Here is a 26,742-nt window from a genome sequence, read left to right as displayed (position 1 = left end):
GACTAACACATCTTAAGAGACATTATAAACAACACAGTCACATAATCATATTACCATGATCAAAAGATTTAGTCAGTTGATTTTGGGCAGTATGATGAAAAACAATGATGACTGAGTACAGAGGCCCGATTTCCCAGTATTTGAACGCACAGTTTCCTGTATAAAACATCATAAATGAGGTATGTGGTCTGTCTTTTAGTTTTTCGGGTGGAATTTATATCCTTTAAGTTTTTCTTGTGTCTGTATTTCTGTTTCTCCGCACCCACTGTGTATTTATCATGAAGCCTAATGGACTCTGTTTTTGCAGAGTCATTTGTCCTCACACTTGCCAGTTGGGACAAGAAGACAATATTTAGGGGGGAAAGGCTGCCAAGGCTTTCTCACATCTATCTCTCTTTAAAAGCCTCATCATTGTTTTTCTTCGCTCAACACCAATGCTGAATTGAAATCCCTTTCATTCTTGTAAACAAAACTTTTTGTTTAGTCTTTGCGGCCGCCCCCTGTCTCTTAGATGGTAAGTGTCGAGTTGAATTGACAACATGCTGTCGTAACACATGTTTCCTTTTTAACTACACGCCTCTGTGTATGTTTCTGCACTTTCCAGGTCACTAAACTAAAGCCGCAAAGCCCTCAATAATGACATTATCACAGCCTTTGTGTCCTGTGTGCATGCTGATGCTGTCAGTGGCTCATACCAGGTGAGTGACTGTGTGTGCGTGCGTGTGCGTGCGTGCGTGCGTGTGTGCGTGTGTGTGTGCGTGTGTGTGTGTGTGTGTGTGTGTGTGTGTGTGTGTGTGTGTGTGTGTGTGTGTGTGTGTGTGTGTGTGTGTGTGTGTGTGTGTGTGTGTGTGTGTGTGTGTGTGTGTGTGTGTGTGTGTGTGTGTGTGTGTGTGTGTGTGTGTGTGTGTGTGTGTGTGTGTGTGTGTGTGTGTTAGGAATTGAAAACTGGTCAAGGTGTGGAGAATTGCTGAATGCAAGAGATAAGATGTAAATTTATACTAAACAAAGATGTGCACAGGGAGACAATCTGCCACCCTCCAGAGGAAGGGGCGGACCTAAATACTCATCTGTTTGTTGTTTCATCCTTCAGTGCCTAGTTCCAAAGCATTGAATCAAGGCTGAGACCTTGGGGTTAAATAGACTATACATTTGAAACATCTTAATCGCTTAAGGACACCCATGGACGATTTTATGGCTCAAGGGCCCAGATATCAGTTTCTAAGACCTGCTTTATGGTGACCTCTGGCCTTTAGAGAGGGTACCTGGAGGTCAGAATTACAATAGGGAATAATCATCTTGAAATTATTCTTAACAGTGTGTGTGAGGGGGTCGAGTTCACACAGGTTATAACCAGGAAGTGGTGAGAAAGTATCAGTGAGGACTGGTGTTGACAGGACCACTGAAGACCTCTGGAGTAACTGGTCTGTTAGACAGGTGTGTTATGGAGATGAGTTAAGCCTTGTTCACATTAGCAGTTTGAAGAGAATCCATTTTTTTTGCATATCCGATTAGAATCTGTTATTTTTCCTGCAGTCTGAACTGCCAAAAAACACATGGAATTGGACATTTGAAGCCACATTTTAAACCACCTTCGTAGGTGGTTTGAATTCAGATACAAATCTAAGTCCTGGCCATACTACTTGTGCTTGAACAGTTAAATCTGATTAATTTGACCTCAAGTGGTTTTTAGACTGTTGACATATCTTGTTGCTTGATAGCTAGCTACTCTGTTGACAGTTTGACAAGAACATGTGGTAGCTAACTAGCTTTTTAATTGTTTACAAACAAATTAGTGAATGTGCTAGACAGCCAAACAGCTCCCTAGCTAGCTAGTTGACTGCTGCAACTAGCCAACATTAAAAGTTGAATCATCCTTTGAGGCTTTAAAAGTATAATAAAACTATGATTTTGAGGGTCTCCCGGGTGGCGCAGTGGCACTGCATCGCAGCCACCAGAGACTCTGGGTTCGAGCCCAGGCTCTGTTGCAGCCGTCCGCGACCGGGAGGTCCATAGGGCGACGCACAATTGGCCTAGCGTCATCTGAGTTAGGGAGGGTTTAGCCGGTAGTGGTATCCTTGTCTCATTGCGCAGTAGTGACTCCTGTGGTAGGCCGGGCGCAGTGCACGCTGACCAGGTCGCTAGGTGCACAGTGTTTCCTCTGACACATTGGTGCGGCTGGCTTCCGGGTTGGATGCACGGCTTGGTTGGGTTGTGTTTCGGAGGATGCATGGCTCTCGACCTTCGTCTCTCCCGAGCCCTATGGGAGTTGTAGCGATGAGACAAGACAGTAACTACTAATAATTGGATACTATGAAATTGGGGAGAAAAAGGGGGTAAAAAAACACAAAAAAACTACGATTTTGAACATTCAAATCAACAGGGAAACATCCATGGTAGGCATTGTTGTCACCTCAGCTTGCGACATAACTTTTGAGTGATAGGAAACACAAGCACCAGCACCAATCAGCCTACACCACTGCACACACAGCCACTGTTACTATGTTACTAGCGTAGCTAGTCTGAACTGCTGCTGTCTGAACACACACAAATCCGATTTGGTCAATTGTAACTTGCTGTTTGGACAGTCAGTATTCCAAAACGAATTTGAAAAACAAAACTGATTTGAGCATTAAGGCCTGCATTGTGAACAAGGCTTTAGAGAAAGAGAGAGAGAGCATTAGATCACATTAATGTTACTTCACTTCTGAAGGAGTGACTGATGGTTAAACCATTCATTTAGATAAAGGAGATAGATATTTTTAGGAGTCTATATTTGACTTTGACTGGACTAGACTAGATTGAGAATAGAATAGAATGAAATAGAAATCTAGAAACCAACTGGAGAACTGTAAAAAAAAAAAAAAAAAAGACGTATGAAATCAAATCTTAATAATCATTTGTTTGCTGTGAAAGGGAGATCTGCTGTGATTGGTCAGACTTTTGTGGTATACACTGGCCTGTGGATTTCCCCATTGCAATTTAGGGAGGTACTCTCTTCACAGCTATTCCCCATATGCCTCTTTGTCATCATTAGAAACAGATAGAGAATCTGTCAAAGGGAAATAGTAAAAACACTCACAGAGAACATAGAAAGAAAGAGAGAGAGAGAGACCACCAACAGAGTGATTACACACACACACACACATTTAGACAAACTGTCAGCCCTTCTCCTCAGTTTCTTCTAACAGAGCCGGTCGGTGCGATGGGACCAACTCAAAGCCAGTTCCCATTATATCTTCCTTCCTAAACACAAACCTCTGTTTTTGTCATGTAACATTTCCTCTAGATGACATTAATGTTGAAGATTTCTGTTGGGAACAAACCCTTCCAATCCAATGAAGAATAGCCAAGGAGTGTCATCGTGCTAATACTGAGGAGCATGTTCTGAATCGGTCCAAGCTAACCGGGATCCAAGGGACATCCCTACCCCATTGAAGTTGACATTTAAAATGTTTTAGGTAAGAGTTAAGGTTAGGGTTAGGTAAGGTTTCTGGTTAAGGTTAGGGTGGTGGATCAAGTTAGGGTTAAAGGTAGGGACGTCCCAAGGATCCCAGATGGCACATAGAGTTCTGAATCCCATCGAGGCATTATGCTAACATGGGGATGATACGACCTTCAATAATAATACAACAGAGAGCTGGGACTGGCTGTATCTACACTACAGAATCATCTCAATCACTGTTCTGTTCTGGTTTCAAAGTGTACTGTCTGGAAACTATTACCTCCTTGAGTGTCATTTTAACTGGCGTTCACTGCTCCAAGTACAAGCCAAATAAAATGAAGCAAAGGATTTGGACTTGGATTTTGTTTTAAAAGAAAAGCAGATACTAGTAGTGGCATGCTCGCTGAGGGAATTATCACCTGTCAAGGTGTAAGCCTGATGAATTTACATCTCAGAAATTACTTCCACTTTACTTTCTGAGAACTTGAACTGTTCACCTTTTAGCCCCAGGCCAGCCCTATCTTGGTTTGTGGGTTGCTTTTGTGGGAGAGGGATTGTGTGAGGATGGTATGGGGGCGTTGAAACTGTGAATAACAGCAGATTTAATTTATCTCCGAGTAAATCGTGCTTTAGACAGGCTGCGGTGGGTTTCGTCGCCTGAAAACAAAGATGTCATGACCGAGTGAAGGCTTGTCTCCACCTCCTAAAGGTGACCCTGTGCCAGAGGTCACCGCAGCCATTACAACGCACACAAATTCCAATTCTACTGACACTTACAGCCACAACACCTCCGTGATATGTGAGCTTGGTCGATTGGAGGAGAGATTGTAGTCGCTTCCACATTGATAACCTCTCTTTATAAAAATCAGTAGCGCCTTTCATTGCACATAAAAATCTCCCAAAAAATGATGGACCATGATACTTTATGTGTTTACAGCATGATACTGCGTGTGTTTACAGCATGATACTGCATGTGTGCATGTAGTTTACAGCATGATACTGCGTGTGTTTACAGCATGATACTGCATGTGTGCATGTAATTTACACCATGATACTGTGTGTGTTTACAGCATGATACTGCATGTGTGCATGTAGTTTACTGCATGATACTGTGTGTGTTTACAGCAGGATACTGCATGTGTTTACAGCAGGATACTGCATGTGTTTACAGCATGATACTGCATGTGTTGACAGCATGATACTGCATGTGTTTACAGCATGACACTGCATGTGTTTACAGCATGATACTGCGTGTGTTTACAGCATGACACTGCATGTGTTTACAGCATGGTACTGCATGTGTTTACAGCATGATACTGCATGTGTGCATGTGTTTACAGCATGATACTGCACGTGTTTACTGCATGATACTGCATGTGTTTACATTATGATATTGCATGTGTTTACAGCATGATACTGCATGTGTTCACAGTATGATACTGCACGTGTTTACAGCAGGATACTGCATGTGTTTACAGCATGATTCTGCATGTGTTTACAGCAGGATACTGCATGTGTTTACAGTATGATACTGCATGTGTGCATATGTTTACAGCAGGATACTGCATGTGTTTACAGCATGATTCTGCATGTGTTTACAGCAGGATACTGCATGTGTTTACAACAGGATACTGCATGTGTTTACAGCATGATACTGCATGTTTTTACATCATGATACTGCATGTGTTTACAGCATGATACTGCATGTGTTTACAACAGGATACTGCATGTGTTTACAGCAAGATACTGCATGTGTTTACAGTATGATACTGCATGTGTGCATATGTTTACAGCATGATACTGCATGTGTTTACAGCATGATACTGCATGTGTTTACAGCAGGATACTGCGTGGGTTTACAGCATGATACTGCACGTGTTTACAGTATGATACTGCATGTGTTTACAGCAGGATACTGCATGTGTTTACAGCATGATACTGCATGTATTTACAGTATGATACTGCATGTGTTTACAGCATGATACTGCATGTGTTTACAGCATGATACTGCATGTGTTTACAGTATGATACTGCATGTGTGCACATGTTTACAGCATGATACTGTGTGTGTTTACAGCATGATACTGCATGTGTTTACAGTATGATACTGCATGTGTTTACAGCAGGATACTGCATGTGTTTACAGTATGATACTGCATGTGTGCATATGTTTACAGCATGATACTGTATGTTTTTACATCATGATACTGCATGTGTTTACAGCATGATACTGCATGTGTTTACAACAGGATACTGCATGTGTTTACAGCATGATACTGCATGTGTTTACAGCAAGATACTGCATGTGTTTACAGTATGATACTGCATGTGTGCATATGTTTACAGCATGATACTGCATGTGTTTACAGCATGATACTGCATGTGTTTACAGCAGGATACTGCGTGGGTTTACAGCATGATACTGCATGTGTTTACAGTATGATACTGCATGTGTTTACAGCAGGATACTGCATGTGTTTACAGCATGATACTGCATGTATTTACAGTATGATACTGCATGTGTTTACAGCATGATACTGCATGTGTTTACAGCAGGATACTGCATGTGTTTACAGTATGATACTGCATGTGTGCACATGTTTACAGCATGATACTGTGTGTGTTTACAGCATGATACTGCATGTGTTTACAGTATGATACTGCATGTGTTTACAGCAGGATACTGCATATGTTTACAGCATGATTCTGCATGTGTTTACAGCAGGATACTGCATGTGTTTACAGTATGATACTGCATGTGTGCATATGTTTACAGCATGATACTGCATGTGTTTACAGCATGATACTGCATGTGTTTACAGCAGGATACTGTGTGGGTTTACAGCATGATACTGCATGTGTTTACAGTATGATACTGCATGTGTTTACTGCATGATACTGCATGTGTTTACATTATGAGATACTGCATGTGTGCATATGTTTACAGCATGATACTGCATGTTTTTACAGCATGATACTGCATGTGTTTACAGCAGGATACTGCATGTCTTTACAGCATGATACTGCATGTGTTTACAGCAGGATACTGCATGTGTTTACAGTATGTTACTGCATGTGTGCATGTGTTTACAGCATGATACTGCATTTGTTTACAGCATGATACTGCATGTGTTTACAGCATGATACTGCATGTGTTTACTTCATAATACTGCATGTGTTTACTTCATGATACTGCATGTGTTTACATTATGATATTGCATGTGTTTACAGCAGGATACTGCGTGTGTTTACAGTATGATACTGCATGTGTGCACATGTTTACAGCATGATACTGTGTGTGTTTACAGCATGATACTGCATGTGTTTACAGTATGATACTGCATGTGTTTACAGCAGGATACTGCATATGTTTACAGCATGATTATGCATGTGTTTACAGCAGGATACTGCATGTGTTTACAGTATGATACTGCATGTGTGCATATGTTTACAGCATGATACTGCGTGTTTTTACAGCATGATACTGCATGTGTTTACAGCATGATACTGCATGTGCTTACAACAGGATACTGCATGTGTTTACAGCATGATACTGCATGTGTTTACAGCAGGATACTGCATGTGTTTACAGTATGATACTGCATGCGTTTACAGCAGGATACTGCATGTGTTTACAGCATGATACTGCATGTATTTACAGTATGATACTGCATGTGTTTACAGCATGATACTGCATGTGTTTACTGTATGATACTGCATGTGTTTACAGCATGATACTGCATGTGTTTACAGTATGATACAGCATGTGTTTACAGCATGATACTGTTTGCATGTGTTTACAGCAGGATACTGCGTGTTTTTACAGCATGATACTGCATGTGTTTACAGCAGGATACTGCATGTGTTTACAGTATGATACTGCATGTGTGCACATGTTTACAGCATGATACTGCGTGTGTTTACAGCATGATACTGCATGTGTTTACAGCATGCTACTGCATGTGTTTAGAGCATGACACTGCATGTGTTTACAGTATGATATTGCATGTGTTTACAGTATGATACAGCATGTGTTTACAGCAGGATACTGCATATGTTTACAGCATGATACTGTTTACATGTGTTTACAGAAGGATACTGCGTGTGTTTACAGCATGATACTGCATGTGTTTACAGCAGGATAATGCATTTGTTTACAGTATGATACTGCATGTGTGCATATGTTAACAGCATGATACTGCGTGTGTTTACAGCATGATACTGAATGTGTTTACAGCATGATACCGCATGTGTTTACAGCAGGATACTGCATGTGTTTACATAATGATACTGTTTGCATGTGTTTACAGCAGGATACTGCGTGTGTTTACAGCATGATACTGCATGTATTGACAGCATGATACTGCATGTGTTTACAGCAGGATACTGCATGTGTTTACAGCAGGATACTGCATGTGTTTACAGTATGATACTGCATGTGTTTACAGTATGATACTGCATGTGTTTACAGCATGATACTGGATGTGTTTACAGTATCATACCGCACGTGTTTACAGCATGATACTGCATGTGTTTACAGCATGATACTGTTTGCATGTGTTTACAGCAGGATACTGCATGTGTTTACAGTATGATACTGCATGTGTTTACAGCAGGATACTGCATGTGTTTACAGCATGATTCTGCACGTGTTTACAGCAGGATACTGCGTGTGTTTACAGCATGATACTGCATGTGTTTACAGTATGATACTGCATGTGTTTACAGCATGATATTGCATGTGTTTACAGTATGATCCTGCAAGTGTTTACAGCAGGATACTGCGTGTGTTTAAAGCATGATACTGCATGTGTTTACAGTATGATACTGCATGTGTTTACAGCCGGATACTGCGTGTGTTTACAGCATGATACTGCATGTGTTTACAGCATGATACTGCATGTTTTTACAGCATGATGCTGCATGTGTTTACAGTATGATTGTGTATGTGTGCATATGTTTACAGCATGATACTGTGTGTTTTTACAGCATGATACTGCATGTGTGCATTTGTTTACAGCATGATACTGCATGTGTTTACAGTATGATACTGCATGTGTTTACAGCAGGATACTGCATGTGTTTACAGCATGATTCTGCATGTGTTTACAGCAGGATATTGCATGTGTTTACAGTATGATACTGCATGTGTGCATATGTTTACAGCATGATACTGCGTGTTTTTACAGCATGATACTGCATGTGTTTACAGCATGATACTGCATGTGTTTACAGCAGGATACTAAATGTCTTTACAGCAGGATACTGCGTGGGTTACAGCATGATACTGCATGTGTTTACAGTATGATACTGCATGTGTTTACAGCATGATACTGCATGTGTTTACAGCAGGATACTGCATGTGTTTACAGTATGATACTGCATGTGTTTACAGCAGGATACTGCGTGTGTTTACAGTATGATACTGCATGTGTTTACAGCATGATACTGCATGTGTTTACAGTATGATACTGCATGTGTGCATATGTTTACAGCATGATACTGTGTGTTTTTACAGCATGATACTGCATGTGTTTACAGCACGATTCTGCATGTGTTTACAGCAGGATACTGCATGTCTTTACAGCATGATACTGCATGTGTTTACTGCATGATACTGCATTGGTTTACACTATGATATTGCATGTGTTTACAGCATGATACTGCATGTGTTTACAGCATGATTCTGCATGTGTTTACAGCAGGATACTGCATGTCTTTACAGCATGATACTGCATGTGTTTACTGCATGATACTGTTTACACTATGATATTGCATGTGTTTACAGCATGATATGATATGTGCAGCATGTGTGTTTTACAGCATGATACTGCATGTGTTTACAGTATGTTACTGCATGTGTGCATGTGTTTACAGCATGATACTGTATGTGTTTACAGCATGATACTGCATGTGTTTACTGCATGACACTGCATGTGTTTACAGTATGATATTGCATGTGTTTACAGTATGTTACTGCATGTGTGCATGTGTTTACAGCATGATACTGCATGTGTTTACAGCATGATACTGCATGTGTTTACTGCATGATACTGCATGTGTTTACATTATGATATTGCATGTGTTTACAGCATGATACTGCATGTGTTTACAGCATGATAATGCATGTGTTTACAGCAGGATACTGCATGTGTTTACAGCATGATACTGTTTACATGTGTTTACAGCAGGATACTCCGTTTGTTTACAGCATGATATTGCATGTGTTTACAGTATGTTACTGCATGTGTGCATGTGTTTACAGCATGATACTGCATGTGTTTACATCATGATACTGCATGTGTTTACAGTATGTTACTGCATGTGTGCATGTGTTTACAGCATGATACTGCATGTGTTTACATCATGATACTTCATGTGTTTACTGCATGATACTGCATGTGTTTACATTATGATATTGCATGTGTTTACAGCATGATACTGCATGTGTTTACAGCATGATACTGCATGTGTTTACAGCATTCTACTGCATGTGTTTACTGCATGATACTGCATTGGTTTACACTATGATATTGCATGTGTTTACAGCATGATACTGCATGTGTTTACAGCATGACACTGCTTGTGTTTACAGTATGATATTGCATGTATTTACAGTATGTTACTGCATGTGTGCATGTGTTTACAGCATGATACTGCATGTGTTTACAGCATGATACTGCATGTGTTTACTGCATGATACTGCATGTGTTTACATTATGATATTGCATGTGTTTACAGCATGATACTGCATGTGTTTACAGCAGGATACTGCATGTGTTTACAGTATGATACTGCATGTGTGCATGTGTTTACAGCATGATACTGCATGTGTTTACAGCAGGATACTGCATGTCTTTACAGCAGGATACTGCATTTGTTTACAGCAGGATACTGCATGTGTTTACAGCATTATACTGCATGTGTTTACAGCAGGATACTGCATGTGTTTACAGTATGATACTGCATGTGTTTACAGCAGGATACTGCATGTCTTTACAGCAGGATACTGCATGTGTTTACAGCAGGATACTGCATGTGTTTACAGCAGGATACTGCATGTGTTTACAGTATGATACTGCATGTGTGCATGTGTTTACAGCATGATACTGCATGTGTTTACAGCACGATACTGCATGTGTTTACAGCATGATACTGCATGTGTTTACAGCATGATACTGCATGTGTTTCCAGCATGATACTGCATGTGTTTACAGCATGATACTGTTTGCATGTGTTTACAGCATGATACTGCGTGTGTTTACATCATGATACTGCATGTGTTTACAGTATGACACTGCATGTGTTTACAGCAGGATACTGCATGTCTTTACAGCAGGATACGGCATGTGTTTACAGCAGGATACTGCGTGGGTTTACAGAATGATACTGCATGTGTTTACAGCATGAAACTGTTTGCATGTGTTTACAGCAGGATACTGCGTGTGTTTACAGCATGATATTGCATGTGTTTACAGTATGATACTGCATGTGTGCATATGTTTACAGCATGATACTGTGTGTTTTTACAGCATGATACTGCATGTGTGCATTTGTTTACAGCATGATACTGCATGTGTTTACAGTATGATACTGCATGTGTTTACAGCAGGATACTGCATGTGTTTACAGTATGATACTGCATGTGTGCATATGTTTACAGCATGATACTGCGTGTTTTTACAGCATGATACTGCATGTGTTTACAGCATGATACTGCATGTGTTTACAGCAGGATACTAAATGTCTTTACAGCAGGATACTGCGTGGGTTACAGCATGATACTGCATGTGTTTACAGTATGATACTGCATGTGTTTACAGCATGATACTGCATGTGTTTACAGCAGGATACTGCATGTGTTTACAGTATGTTACTGCATGTGTGCATGTGTTTACAGCATGATACTGTATGTGTTTACAGCATGATACTGCATGTGTTTACTGCATGACACTGCATGTGTTTACAGTATGATATTGCATGTGTTTACAGTATGTTACTGCATGTGTGCATGTGTTTACAGCATGATACTGCATGTGTTTACAGCATGATACTGCATGTGTTTACTGCATGATACTGCATGTGTTTACATTATGATATTGCATGTGTTTACAGTATGATACTGCATGTGTTTACAGCATGATAATGCATGTGTTTACAGCAGGATACTGCATGTGTTTACAGCATGATATTGCATGTGTTTACAGTATGATCCTGCACGTGTTTACAGCAGGATACTGCGTGTGTTTAAAGCATGATACTGCATGTGTTTACAGTATGATACTGCATGTGTTTACAGCCGGATACTGCGTGTGTTTACAGCATGATACTGCATGTGATTACAGCATGATACTGCATGTTTTTACAGCATGATGCTGCATGTGTTTACAGTATGATTGTGTATGTGTGCATATGTTTACAGCATGATACTGTGTGTTTTTACAGCATGATACTGCATGTGTGCATTTGTTTACAGCATGATACTGCATGTGTTTACAGTATGATACTGCATGTGTTTACAGCAGGATACTGCATGTGTTTACAGCATGATTCTGCATGTGTTTACAGCAGGATATTGCATGTGTTTACAGTATGATACTGCATGTGTGCATATGTTTACAGCATGATACTGCGTGTTTTTACAGCATGATACTGCATGTGTTTACAGCATGATACTGCATGTGTTTACAGCAGGATACTAAATGTCTTTACAGCAGGATACTGCGTGGGTTACAGCATGATACTGCATGTGTTTACAGTATGATACTGCATGTGTTTACAGCATGATACTGCATGTGTTTACAGCAGGATACTGCATGTGTTTACAGTATGATACTGCATGTGTTTACAGCAGGATACTGCGTGTGTTTACAGTATGATACTGCATGTGTTTACAGCATGATACTGCATGTGTTTACAGTATGATACTGCATGTGTGCATATGTTTACAGCATGATACTGTGTGTTTTTACAGCATGATACTGCATGTGTTTACAGCACGATTCTGCATGTGTTTACAGCAGGATACTGCATGTCTTTACAGCATGATACTGCATGTGTTTACTGCATGATACTGCATTGGTTTACACTATGATATTGCATGTGTTTACAGCATGATACTGCATGTGTTTACAGCATGATTCTGCATGTGTTTACAGCAGGATACTGCATGTCTTTACAGCATGATACTGCATGTGTTTACTGCATGATACTGCATTGGTTTACACTATGATATTGCATGTGTTTACAGCATGATACTGCATGTGTTTACAGCATGATACTGCATGTGTTTACAGTATGTTACTGCATGTGTGCATGTGTTTACAGCATGATACTGTATGTGTTTACAGCATGATACTGCATGTGTTTACTGCATGACACTGCATGTGTTTACAGTATGATATTGCATGTGTTTACAGTATGTTACTGCATGTGTGCATGTGTTTACAGCATGATACTGCATGTGTTTACAGCATGATACTGCATGTGTTTACTGCATGATACTGCATGTGTTTACATTATGATATTGCATGTGTTTACAGCATGATACTGCATGTGTTTACAGCATGATAATGCATGTGTTTACAGCAGGATACTGCATGTGTTTACAGCATGATACTGTTTACATGTGTTTACAGCAGGATACTCCGTTTGTTTACAGCATGATATTGCATGTGTTTACAGTATGTTACTGCATGTGTGCATGTGTTTACAGCATGATACTGCATGTGTTTACATCATGATACTGCATGTGTTTACAGTATGTTACTGCATGTGTGCATGTGTTTACAGCATGATACTGCATGTGTTTACATCATGATACTTCATGTGTTTACTGCATGATACTGCATGTGTTTACATTATGATATTGCATGTGTTTACAGCATGATACTGCATGTGTTTACAGCATGATACTGCATGTGTTTACAGCATTCTACTGCATGTGTTTACTGCATGATACTGCATTGGTTTACACTATGATATTGCATGTGTTTACAGCATGATACTGCATGTGTTTACAGCATGACACTGCTTGTGTTTACAGTATGATATTGCATGTATTTACAGTATGTTACTGCATGTGTGCATGTGTTTACAGCATGATACTGCATGTGTTTACAGCATGATACTGCATGTGTTTACTGCATGATACTGCATGTGTTTACATTATGATATTGCATGTGTTTACAGCATGATACTGCATGTGTTTACAGCAGGATACTGCATGTGTTTACAGTATGATACTGCATGTGTGCATGTGTTTACAGCATGATACTGCATGTGTTTACAGCAGGATACTGCATGTCTTTACAGCAGGATACTGCATTTGTTTACAGCAGGATACTGCATGTGTTTACAGCATTATACTGCATGTGTTTACAGCAGGATACTGCATGTGTTTACATGATACTGCATGTGTTTACAGCAGGAGCAGCAGGATACTGCATGTGTTTACAGCAGGATACTGCATGTGTTTACAGCAGGATACTGCATGTGTTTACAGTATGATACTGCATGTGTGCATGTGTTTACAGCATGATACTGCATGTGTTTACAGCATGATACTGCATGTGTTTACAGCATGATACTGCATGTGTTTACAGCATGATACTGCATGTGTTTCCAGCATGATACTGCATGTGTTTACAGCATGATACTGTTTGCATGTGTTTACAGCATGATACTGCGTGTGTTTACATCATGATACTGCATGTGTTTACAGTATGACACTGCATGTGTTTACAGCAGGATACTGCATGTCTTTACAGCAGGATACGGCATGTGTTTACAGCAGGATACTGCGTGGGTTTACAGAATGATACTGCATGTGTTTACAGCATGAAACTGTTTGCATGTGTTTACAGCAGGATACTGCGTGTGTTTACAGCATGATATTGCATGTGTTTACAGTATGATACTGCATGTGTGCATATGTTTACAGCATGATACTGTGTGTTTTTACAGCATGATACTGCATGTGTGCATTTGTTTACAGCATGATACTGCATGTGTTTACAGTATGATACTGCATGTGTTTACAGCAGGATACTGCATGTGTTTACAGTATGATACTGCATGTGTGCATATGTTTACAGCATGATACTGCGTGTTTTTACAGCATGATACTGCATGTGTTTACAGCATGATACTGCATGTGTTTACAGCAGGATACTAAATGTCTTTACAGCAGGATACTGCGTGGGTTACAGCATGATACTGCATGTGTTTACAGTATGATACTGCATGTGTTTACAGCATGATACTGCATGTGTTTACAGCAGGATACTGCATGTGTTTACAGTATGATACTGCATGTGTTTACAGCAGGATACTGCGTGTGTTTACAGCATGATACTGCATGTGTTTACAGCATGATACTGCATGTGTTTACAGTATGATACTGCATGTGTGCATATGTTTACAGCATGATACTGTGTGTTTTTACAGCATGATACTGCGTGTGTTTACAGCACGATTCTGCGTGTGTTTACAGCAGGATACTGCATGTCTTTACAGCATGATACTGCATGTGTTTACTGCATGATACTGCATTGGTTTACACTATGATATTGCATGTGTTTACAGCATGATACTGCATGTGTTTACAGCATGATTCTGCATGTGTTTACTGCATGATACTGCATGTGTTTACATTATGATATTGCATGTGTTTACTGCATGATACTGCATTGTTTACACTATGATATTGCATGTGTTTACAGCATGATACTGCATGTGTTTACAGCATGATACTGCATGTGTTTACAGCAGGATACTGCATGTGTTTACAGCATGTTACTATGTGTGCATGTGTTTACAGCATGATACTGTATGTGTTTACAGCATGATACTGCATGTGTTTACATTATGATATTGCATGTGTTTACAGCATGATACTGCATGTGTTTACAGCATGATAATGCATGTGTTTACTGCAGGATACTGCATGTGTTTACAGCATGATACTGTTTGCATGTGTTTACAGCAGGATACTGCATTTGTTTACAGCATGATATTGCATGTGTTTACAGCATGATACTGCATGTGTTTACAGCATGATTCTGCATGTGTTTACTGCATGATACTGCATGTGTTTACATTATGATATTGCATGTGTTTACAGCATGATACTGCATGTGTTTACAGCATGATACTGCATGTGTTTACAGCATTCTACTGCATGTGTTTACTGCATGATACTGCATTGGTTTACACTATGATATTGCATGTGTTTACAGCATGATACTGCATGTGTTTACAGCATGACACTGCTTGTGTTTACAGTATGATATTGCATGTATTTACAGTATGTTACTGCATGTGTGCATGTGTTTACAGCATGATACTGCATGTGTTTACAGCATGATACTGCATGTGTTTACTGCATGATACTGCATGTGTTTACATTATGATATTGCATGTGTTTACAGCATGATACTGCATGTGTTTACAGCATGATACTGCATGTGTTTACAGCAGGATACTGTTTACATGTGTTTACAGCATGATACTGCATGTGTTTGTGCATGTGTTTACAGCATGATACTGCATGTGTTTACAGCAGGATACTGCATGTCATGTGTTTACAGCAGGATACTGCATTTGTTTACAGCAGGATACTGCATGTGTTTACAGCATGATACTGCATGTGTTTACAGCAGGATACTGCATGTGTTTACAGTATGTACTGCAGGATACTACAGCAGGATACTGCATGTGTTTACAGCAGGATACTGCATGTGTTTACAGCATGATACTGCATGTGTTTACAGCATGATACTGCATGTGTTTACAGCATGATACTGCATGTGTTTACAGCATGATACTGCATGTGTGCATGTGTTTACAGCATGATACTGCATGTGTTTACAGCATGATAATGTGTTTACTGCATATGTTTACAGTATGACACTGCATGTGCAGCATGATACAGGATGCTGCAGCAGAATGATACTGTTTACAACATGATACTGTTTGCATGTGTTTACAGGATAGCATGATACTGCATGTGTTTACTGATATGACACTGCATGTGTTTACAGCATGATACTGCATGTCTTTACAGCAGGATACGTTTACAACATGATACTGTATGTGTTTACAGCAGTGACGTGCATGTGTTTGTTACTGCATGTGTGCATGTGTTTACAGCATGATACTGCATGTGTTTACAGCATGATACTGCATGTGTTTACTGCATGATACTGCATGTGTTTACATTATGATATTGCATGTGTTTACAGCATGATACTGCATGTGTTTACAGCATGATAATGCATGTGTTTACAGCAGGATACTGTATGTGTTTACAGCATGATACTGTTTACATGTGTTTACAGCAGGATACTCCGTTTGTTTACAGCATGATATTGCATGTGTTTACAGTATGTTACTGCATGTGTGCATGTGTTTACAGCATGATACTGCATGTGTTTACATCATGATACTGCATGTGTTTACAGTATGTTACTGCATGTGTGCATGTGTTTACAGCATGATACTGCATGTGTTTACATCATGATACTTCATGTGTTTACTGCATGATACTGCATGTGTTTACATTATGATATTGCATGTGTTTACAGCATGATACTGCATGTGTTTACAGCATGATACTGCATGTGTTTACATTCTATGATATTGCATGTGTTTACAGCATGATACTGCATGTGTTTACAGCATGATACTGCATGTGTTTACAGCATGATACTGCATGTGTTTACACATGCACTGCTTGCATTGTTTACAGTATGATATGCATGCATGATACTGCATGTGTTTACAGTATGTTACTGCTTGTGTTTACAGTATGATATTGCATGTGTTTACAGCATGATACTGCATGTGTTTACAGCATGATACTGCATGTGTTTTACTGCATGTTTACTGCATGATACTGTGTTTACATTATGATATTGCATGTGTTTACAGCATGATACTGCATGTGTTTACAGCAGGATACTGCATGTGTTTACAGTATGATACTGCATGTGTGCATGTGTTTACAGCAGGATACTGCATGTCTTTACAGCAGGATACTGCATTTGTTTACAGCAGGATACTGCATGTGTTTACAGCATTATACTGCATGTGTTTACAGCAGGATACTGCATGTGTTTACAGTATGATACTGCATGTGTTTACAGCAGGATACTGCATGTCTTTACAGCAGGATACTGCATGTGTTTACAGCAGGATACTGCATGTGTTTACAGCAGGAAACTGCATGTGTTTACAGTATGATACTGCATGTGTGCATGTGTTTACAGCATGATACTGCATGTGTTTACAGCATGATACTGCATGTGTTTACAGCATGATACTGCATGTGTTTACAGCATGATACTGCATGTGATTCCAGCATGATACTGCATGTGTTTACAGCATGATACTGTTTGCATGTGTTTACAGCATGATACTGCGTGTGTTTACATCATGATACTGCATGTGTTTACAGTATGACACTGCATGTGTTTACAGCAGGATACTGCATGTCTTTACAGCAGGATACGGCATGTGTTTACAGCAGGATACTGCGTGGGTTTACAGAATGATACTGCATGTGTTTACAGCATGAAACTGTTTGCATGTGTTTACAGCAGGATACTGCGTGTGTTTACAGCATGATATTGCATGTGTTTACAGTATGATACTGCATGTGTGCATATGTTTACAGCATGATACTGTGTGTTTTTACAGCATGATACTGCATGTGTGCATTTGTTTACAGCATGATACTGCATGTGTTTACAGTATGATACTGCATGTGTTTACAGCAGGATACTGCATGTGTTTACAGTATGATACTGCATGTGTGCATATGTTTACAGCATGATACTGCGTGTTTTTACAGCATGATACTGCATGTGTTTACAGCATGATACTGCATGTGTTTACAGCAGGATACTAAATGTCTTTACCGCAGGATACTGCGTGGGTTACAGCATGATACTGCATGTGTTTACAGTATGATACTGCATGTGTTTACAGTATGATACTGCATGTGTTTACAGCATGATACTGCATGTGTTTACAGCAGGATACTGCATGTGTTTACAGTATGATACTGCATGTGTTTACAGCAGGATACTGCGTGTGTTTACAGCATGATACTGCATGTGTTTACAGCATGATACTGCATGTGTTTACAGTATGATACTGCATGTGTGCATATGTTTACAGCATGATACTGTGTGTTTTTACAGCATGATACTGCGTGTGTTTACAGCACGATTCTGCGTGTGTTTACAGCAGGATACTGCATGTCTTTACAGCATGATACTGCATGTGTTTACTGCATGATACTGCATTGGTTTACACTATGATATTGCATGTGTTTACAGCATGATACTGCATGTGTTTACAGCATGATTCTGCATGTGTTTACAGCAGGATAATGCATGTCTTTACAGCATGATACTGCATGTGTTTACTGCATGATACTGCATTGGTTTACACTATGATATTGCATGTGTTTACAGCATGATACTGCATGTGTTTACAGCATGATACTGCATGTGTTTACAGCAGGATACTGCATGTGTTTACAGTATGTTACTGCATGTGTGCATGTGTTTACAGCATGATACTGTATGTGTTTACAGCATGATACTGCATGTGTTTACATTATGATATTGCATGTGTTTACAGCATGATACTGCATGTGTTTACAGCATGATAATGCATGTGTTTACAGCAGGATACTGCATGTGTTTACAGCATGATACTGTTTACATGTGTTTACAGCAGGATACTCCGTTTGTTTACAGCATGATATTGCATGTGTTTACAGCATGATACTGCATGTGTTTACATCATGATACTTCATGTGTTTACTGCATGATACTGCATGTGTTTACATTATGATATTGCATGTGTTTACAGCATGATACTGCATGTGTTTACAGCATGATACTGCATGTGTTTACAGCATTCTACTGCATGTGTTTACTGCATGATACTGCATTGGTTTACACTATGATATTGCATGTGTTTACAGCATGATACTGCATGTGTTTACAGCATGACACTGCTTGTGTTTACAGTATGATATTGCATGTATTTACAGTATGTTACTGCATGTGTGCATGTGTTTACAGCATGATACTGCATGTGTTTACAGCATGATACTGCATGTGTTTACTGCATGATACTGCATGTGTTTACATTATGATATTGCATGTGTTTACAGCATGATACTGCATGTGTTTACAGCATGATACTGCATGTGTTTACAGCAGGATACTGCATGTGTTTACAGTATGATACTGCATGTGTGCATGTGTTTACAGCATGATACTGCATGTGTTTACAGCAGGATACTGCATGTCTTTACAGCAGGATACTGCATTTGTTTACAGCAGGATAATGCATGTGTTTACAGCATTATACTGCATGTGTTTACAGCAGGATACTGCATGTGTTTACAGTATGATACTGCATGTGTTTACAGCAGGATACTGCATGTCTTTACAGCAGGATACTGCATGTGTTTACAGCAGGATACTGCATGTGTTTACAGCAGGATACTGCATGTGTTTACAGTATGATACTGCATGTGTGCATGTGTTTACAGCATGATACTGCATGTGTTTACAGCATGATACTGCATGTGTTTACAGCATGATACTGCATGTGTTTACAGCATGATACTGCATGTGTTTCCAGCATGATACTGCATGTGTTTACAGCATGATACTGTTTGCATGTGTTTACAGCATGATACTGCGTGTGTTTACATCATGATACTGCATGTGTTTACAGTATGACACTGCATGTGTTTACAGCAGGATACTGCATGTCTTTACAGCAGGATACGGCATGTGTTTACAGCAGGATACTGCGTGGGTTTACAGAATGATACTGCATGTGTTTACAGCATGAAACTGTTTGCATGTGTTTACAGCAGGATACTGCGTGTGTTTACAGCATGATATTGCATGTGTTTACAGTATGATACTGCATGTGTGCATATGTTTACAGCATGATACTGTGTGTTTTTACAGCATGATACTGCATGTGTGCATTTGTTTCCAGCATGATACTGCATGTGTTTACAGTATAATACTGCATGTGTTTACAGCAGGATACTGCATGTGTTTACAACATGATTCTGCATGTGTTTACAGCAGGATATTGCATGTGTTTACAGTATGATACTGCATGTGTGCATATGTTTACAGCATGATACTGCGTTTTTTTACAGCATGATACTGCATGTGTTTACAGCATGATACTGCATGTGTTTACAGCAGGATACTAAATGTCTTTACAGCAGGATACTGCGTGGGTTACAGCATGATACTGCATGTGTTTACAGTATGATACTGCATGTGTTTACAGCATGATACTGCATGTGTTTACAGCATGATACTGCATGTGTTTACAGTATGATACTGCATGTGTGCATATGTTTACAGCATGATACTGTGTGTTTTTACAGCATGATACTGCATGTGTTTACAGCACGATTCTGCATGTGTTTACAGCAGGATACTGCATGTCTTTACAGTATGATACTGCATGTGTTTACTGCATGATACTGCATTGGTTTACACTATGATATTGCATGTGTTTACAGCATGATACTGCATGTGTTTACAGCATGATTCTGCATGTGTTTACAGCAGGATACTGCATGTCTTTACAGCATGATACTGCATGTGTTTACTGCATGATACTGCATTGGTTTACACTATGATATTGCATGTGTTTACAGCATGATACTGCATGTGTTTACAGCATGATAATGCATGTGTTTACAGCAGGATACTGCATGTGTTTACAGTATGTTACTGCATGTGTGCATGTGTTTACAGCATGATACTGTATGTGTTTACAGCATGATACTGCATGTGTTTACATTATGATATTGCATGTGTTTACAGCATGATACTGCATGTGTTTACAGCATGATAATGCATGTGTTTACAGCAGGATACTGCATGTGTTTACAGCATGATACTGTTTACATGTGTTTACAGCAGGATACTCCGTTTGTTTACAGCATGATATTGCATGTGTTTACAGTATGTTACTGCATGTGTGCATGTGTTTACAGCATGATACTGCATGTGTTTACATCATGATACTGCATGTGTTTACAGTATGTTACTGCATGTGTGCATGTGTTTACAGCATGATACTGCATGTGTTTACTGCATGATACTGCATGTGTTTACATTATGATATTGCATGTGTTTACAGCATGATACTGCATGTGTTTACAGCATGATACTGCATGTGTTTACAGCATGATACTGCATGTGTTTACTGCATGATACTGCATTGGTTTACACTATGATATTGCATGTGTTTACAGCATGATACTGCATGTGTTTACAGCATGATTCTGCATGTGTTTACAGCAGGATACTGCATGTCTTTACAGCATGATACTCCATGTGTTTACTGCATGATACTGCATTGGTTTACACTATGATATTGCATGTGTTTACAGCAGGATACTGCATGTGTTTACAGTATGTTACTGCATGTGTGCATGTGTTTACAGCATGATACTGTATGTGTTTACAGCATGATACTGCATGTGTTTACAGCATGACACTAAATGTGTTTACAGTATGATATTGCATGTGTTTACAGTATGTTACTGCATGTGTGCATGTGTTTACAGCATGATACTGCATGTGTTTACAGCATGATACTGCATGTGTTTACTGCATGATACTGCATGTGTTTACTGCATGATATTGCATGTGTTTACAGCATGATACTGCATGTGTTTACAGCATGATACTGCATGTGTTTACTGCATGATACTGCATGTGTTTACTGCATGATATTGCATGTGTTTACAGCATGATACTGCATGTGTTTACAGCATGATAATGCATGTGTTTACAGCAGGATACTGCGTGTGTTTACAGCATGATACTGCATGTGTTTACAGCATGATAATGCATGTTTTTACAGCATGATGCTGCATGTGTTTACAGTATGATTGTGTATGTGTGCATATGTTTACAGCATGATACTGTGTGTTTTTACAGCATGATACTGCATGTGTGCATTTGTTTACAGCATGATACTGCATGTGTTTACAGTATGATACTGCATGTGTTTACAGCAGGATACTGCATGTGTTTACAGCATGATTCTGCATGTGTTTACAGCAGGATATTGCATGTGTTTACAGTATGATACTGCATGTGTGCATATGTTTACAGCATGATATTGCGTGTTTTTACAGCATGATACTGCATGTGTTTACAGCACGATTCTGCATGTGTTTACAGCAGGATACTAAATGTCTTTACAGCAGGATACTGCGTGGGTTACAGCATGATACTGCATGTGTTTACAGTATGATACTGCATGTGTTTACAGCATGATACTGCATGTGTTTACAGCAGGATACTGCGTGTGTTTACAGTATGATACTGCATGTGTTTACAGCATGATACTGCATGTGTTTACAGTATGATACTGCATGTGTGCATATGTTTACAGCATGATACTGTGTGTTTTTACAGCATGATACTGCATGTGTTTACAGCACGATTCTGCATGTGTTTACAGCAGGATACTGCATGTCTTTACAGCATGATACTGCATGTGTTTACTGCATGATACTGCATTGGTTTACACTATGATATTGCATGTGTTTACAGCATGATACTGCATGTGTTTACAGCATGATTCTGCATGTGTTTACAGCAGGATACTGCATGTCTTTACAGCATGATACTGCATGTGTTTACTGCATGATACTGCATTGGTTTACACTATGATATTGCATGTGTTTACAGCATGATACTGCATGTGTTTACAGCATGATACTGCATGTGTTTACAGTATGTTACTGCATGTGTGCATGTGTTTACAGCATGATACTGTATGTGTTTACAGCATGATACTGCATGTGTTTACTGCATGACACTGCATGTGTTTACAGTATGATATTGCATGTGTTTGCAGTATGTTACTGCATGTGTGCATGTGTTTACAGCATGATACTGCATGTGTTTACAGCATGATACTGCATGTGTTTACTGCATGATACTGCATGTGTTTACATTATGATATTGCATGTGTTTACAGCATGATACTGCATGTGTTTACAGCATGATAATGCATGTGTTTACAGCAGGATACTGCATGTGTTTACAGCATGATACTGTTTACATGTGTTTACAGCAGGATACTCCGTTTGTTTACAGCATGATATTGCATGTGTTTACAGTATGTTACTGCATGTGTGCATGTGTTTACAGCATGATACTGCATGTGTTTACATCATGATACTGCATGTGTTTACAGTATGTTACTGCATGTGTGCATGTGTTTACAGCATGATACTGCATGTGTTTACATCATGATACTTCATGTGTTTACTGCATGATACTGCATGTGTTTACATTATGATATTGCATGTGTTTACAGCATGATACTGCATGTGTTTACAGCATGATACTGCATGTGTTTACAGCATTCTACTGCATGTGTTTACTGCATGATACTGCATTGGTTTACACTATGATATTGCATGTGTTTACAGCATGATACTGCATGTGTTTACAGCATGACACTGCTTGTGTTTACAGTATGATATTGCATGTATTTACAGTATGTTACTGCATGTGTGCATGTGTTTACAGCATGATACTGCATGTGTTTACAGCATGATACTGCATGTGTTTACTGCATGATACTGCATGTGTTTACATTATGATATTGCATGTGTTTACAGCATGATACTGCATGTGTTTACAGCAGGATACTGCATGTCTTTACAGCAGGATACTGCATGTGTTTACAGCAGGATACTGCATGTGTTTACAGCATTATACTGCATGTGTTTACAGCAGGATACTGCATGTGTTTACAGTATGATACTGCATGTGTTTACAGCAGGATACTGCATGTCTTTACAGCAGGATACTGCATGTGTTTACAGCAGGATACTGCATGTGTTTACAGCAGGATACTGCATGTGTTTACAGTATGATACTGCATGTGTGCATGTGTTTACAGCATGATACTGCATGTGTTTACAGCATGATACTGCATGTGTTTACAGCATGATACTGCATGTGTTTACAGCATGATACTGCATGTGTTTCCAGCATGATACTGCATGTGTTTACAGCATGATACTGTTTGCATGTGTTTACAGCAGGATACTGCGTGTGTTTACATCATGATACTGCATGTGTTTACAGTATGACACTGCATGTGTTTACAGCAGGATACTGCATGTCTTTACAGCAGGATACGGCATGTGTTTACAGCAGGATACTGTGTGGGTTTACAGAATGATACTGCATGTGTTTACAGCATGAAACTGTTTGCATGTGTTTCCAGCATGATACTGCATGTGTTTACAGCATGATACTGTTTGCATGTGTTTACAGCATGATACTGCGTGTGTTTACATCATGATACTGCATGTGTTTACAGTATGACACTGCATGTGTTTACAGCAGGATACTGCATGTCTTTACAGCAGGATACGGCATGTGTTTACAGCAGGATACTGCGTGGGTTTACAGAATGATACTGCATGTGTTTACAGCATGAAACTGTTTGCATGTGTTTACAGCAGGATACTGCGTGTGTTTACAGCATGATATTGCATGTGTTTACAGTATGATACTGCATGTGTGCATATGTTTACAGCATGATACTGTGTGTTTTTACAGCATGATACTGCATGTGTGCATTTGTTTACAGCATGATACTGCATGTGTTTACAGTATGATACTGCATGTGTTTACAGCAGGATACTGCATGTGTTTACAACATGATTCTGCATGTGTTTACAGCAGGATATTGCATGTGTTTACAGTATGATACTGCATGTGTGCATATGTTTACAGCATGATACTGCGTGTTTTTACAGCATGATACTGCATGTGTTTACAGCATGATACTGCATGTGTTTACAGCAGGATACTAAATGTCTTTACAGCAGGATACTGCGTGGGTTACAGCATGATACTGCATGTGTTTACAGTATGATACTGCATGTGTTTACAGCATGATATTGCATGTGTTTACAGCAGGATACTGCATGTGTTTACAGTATGATACTGCATGTGTTTACAGCAGGATACTGCGTGTGTTTACAGCATGATACTGCATGTGTTTACAGCATGATACTGCATGTGTTTACAGTATGATACTGCATGTGTTTACAGCAGGATACTGTATGTGTTTACAACATGATTCTGCATGTGTTTACAGCAGGATATTGCATGTGTTTACAGTATGATACTGCATGTGTGCATATGTTTACAGCAGGATACTGCATGTGTTTACAGCATGATACTGCATGTGTTTACAGCAGGATACTGCATGTGTTTACAGTATGTTACTGCATGTGTGCATGTGTTTACAGCATGATACTGTATGTGTTTACAGCATGATACTGCATGTGTTTACATTATGATATTGCATGTGTTTACAGCATGATACTGCATGTGTTTACAGCATGATAATGCATGTGTTTACAGCAGGATACTGCATGTGTTTACAGCATGATACTGTTTACATGTGTTTACAGCAGGATACTCCGTTTGTTTACAGCATGATATTGCATGTGTTTACAGTATGTTACTGCATGTGTGCATGTGTTTACAGCATGATACTGCATGTGTTTACATCATGATACTGCATGTGTTTACAGTATGTTACTGCATGTGTGCATGTGTTTACAGCATGATACTGCATGTGTTTACTGCATGATACTGCATGTGTTTACATTATGATATTGCATGTGTTTACAGCATGATACTGCATGTGTTTACAGCATGATACTGCATGTGTTTACAGCATGATACTGCATGTGTTTATTGCATGATACTGCATTGGTTTACACTATGATATTGCATGTGTTTACAGCATGATACTGCATGTGTTTACAGCATGACACTGCTTGTGTTTACAGTATGATATTGCATTTGTTTACAGCAGGATACTGCATGTGTTTACAGCATGATACTGCATGTGTTTACAGCAGGATACTGCATGTGTTTACAGTATGATACTGCATGTGTGCATGTGTTTACAGCATGATACTGCATGTGTTTACAGCAGGATACTGCATGTCTTTACAGCAGGATACTGCATTTGTTTACAGCAGGATACTGCATGTGTTTACAGCATGATACTGCATTGGTTTACACTATGATATTGCATGTGTTTACAGCATGATACTGCATGTGTTTACAGCATGATTCTGCATGTGTTTACAGCAGGATACTGCATGTCTTTACAGCATGATACTCCATGTGTTTACTGCATGATACTGCATTGGTTTACACTATGATATTGCA

Source organism: Oncorhynchus gorbuscha, linkage group LG14 (genome assembly GCF_021184085.1).
Source record: "Oncorhynchus gorbuscha isolate QuinsamMale2020 ecotype Even-year linkage group LG14, OgorEven_v1.0, whole genome shotgun sequence".
Lineage (NCBI taxonomy): Eukaryota > Metazoa > Chordata > Actinopteri > Salmoniformes > Salmonidae > Oncorhynchus > Oncorhynchus gorbuscha.
The sequence above is the reverse complement of the archived record's forward strand: the minus strand, read 5'-3'. Positions refer to the sequence as shown.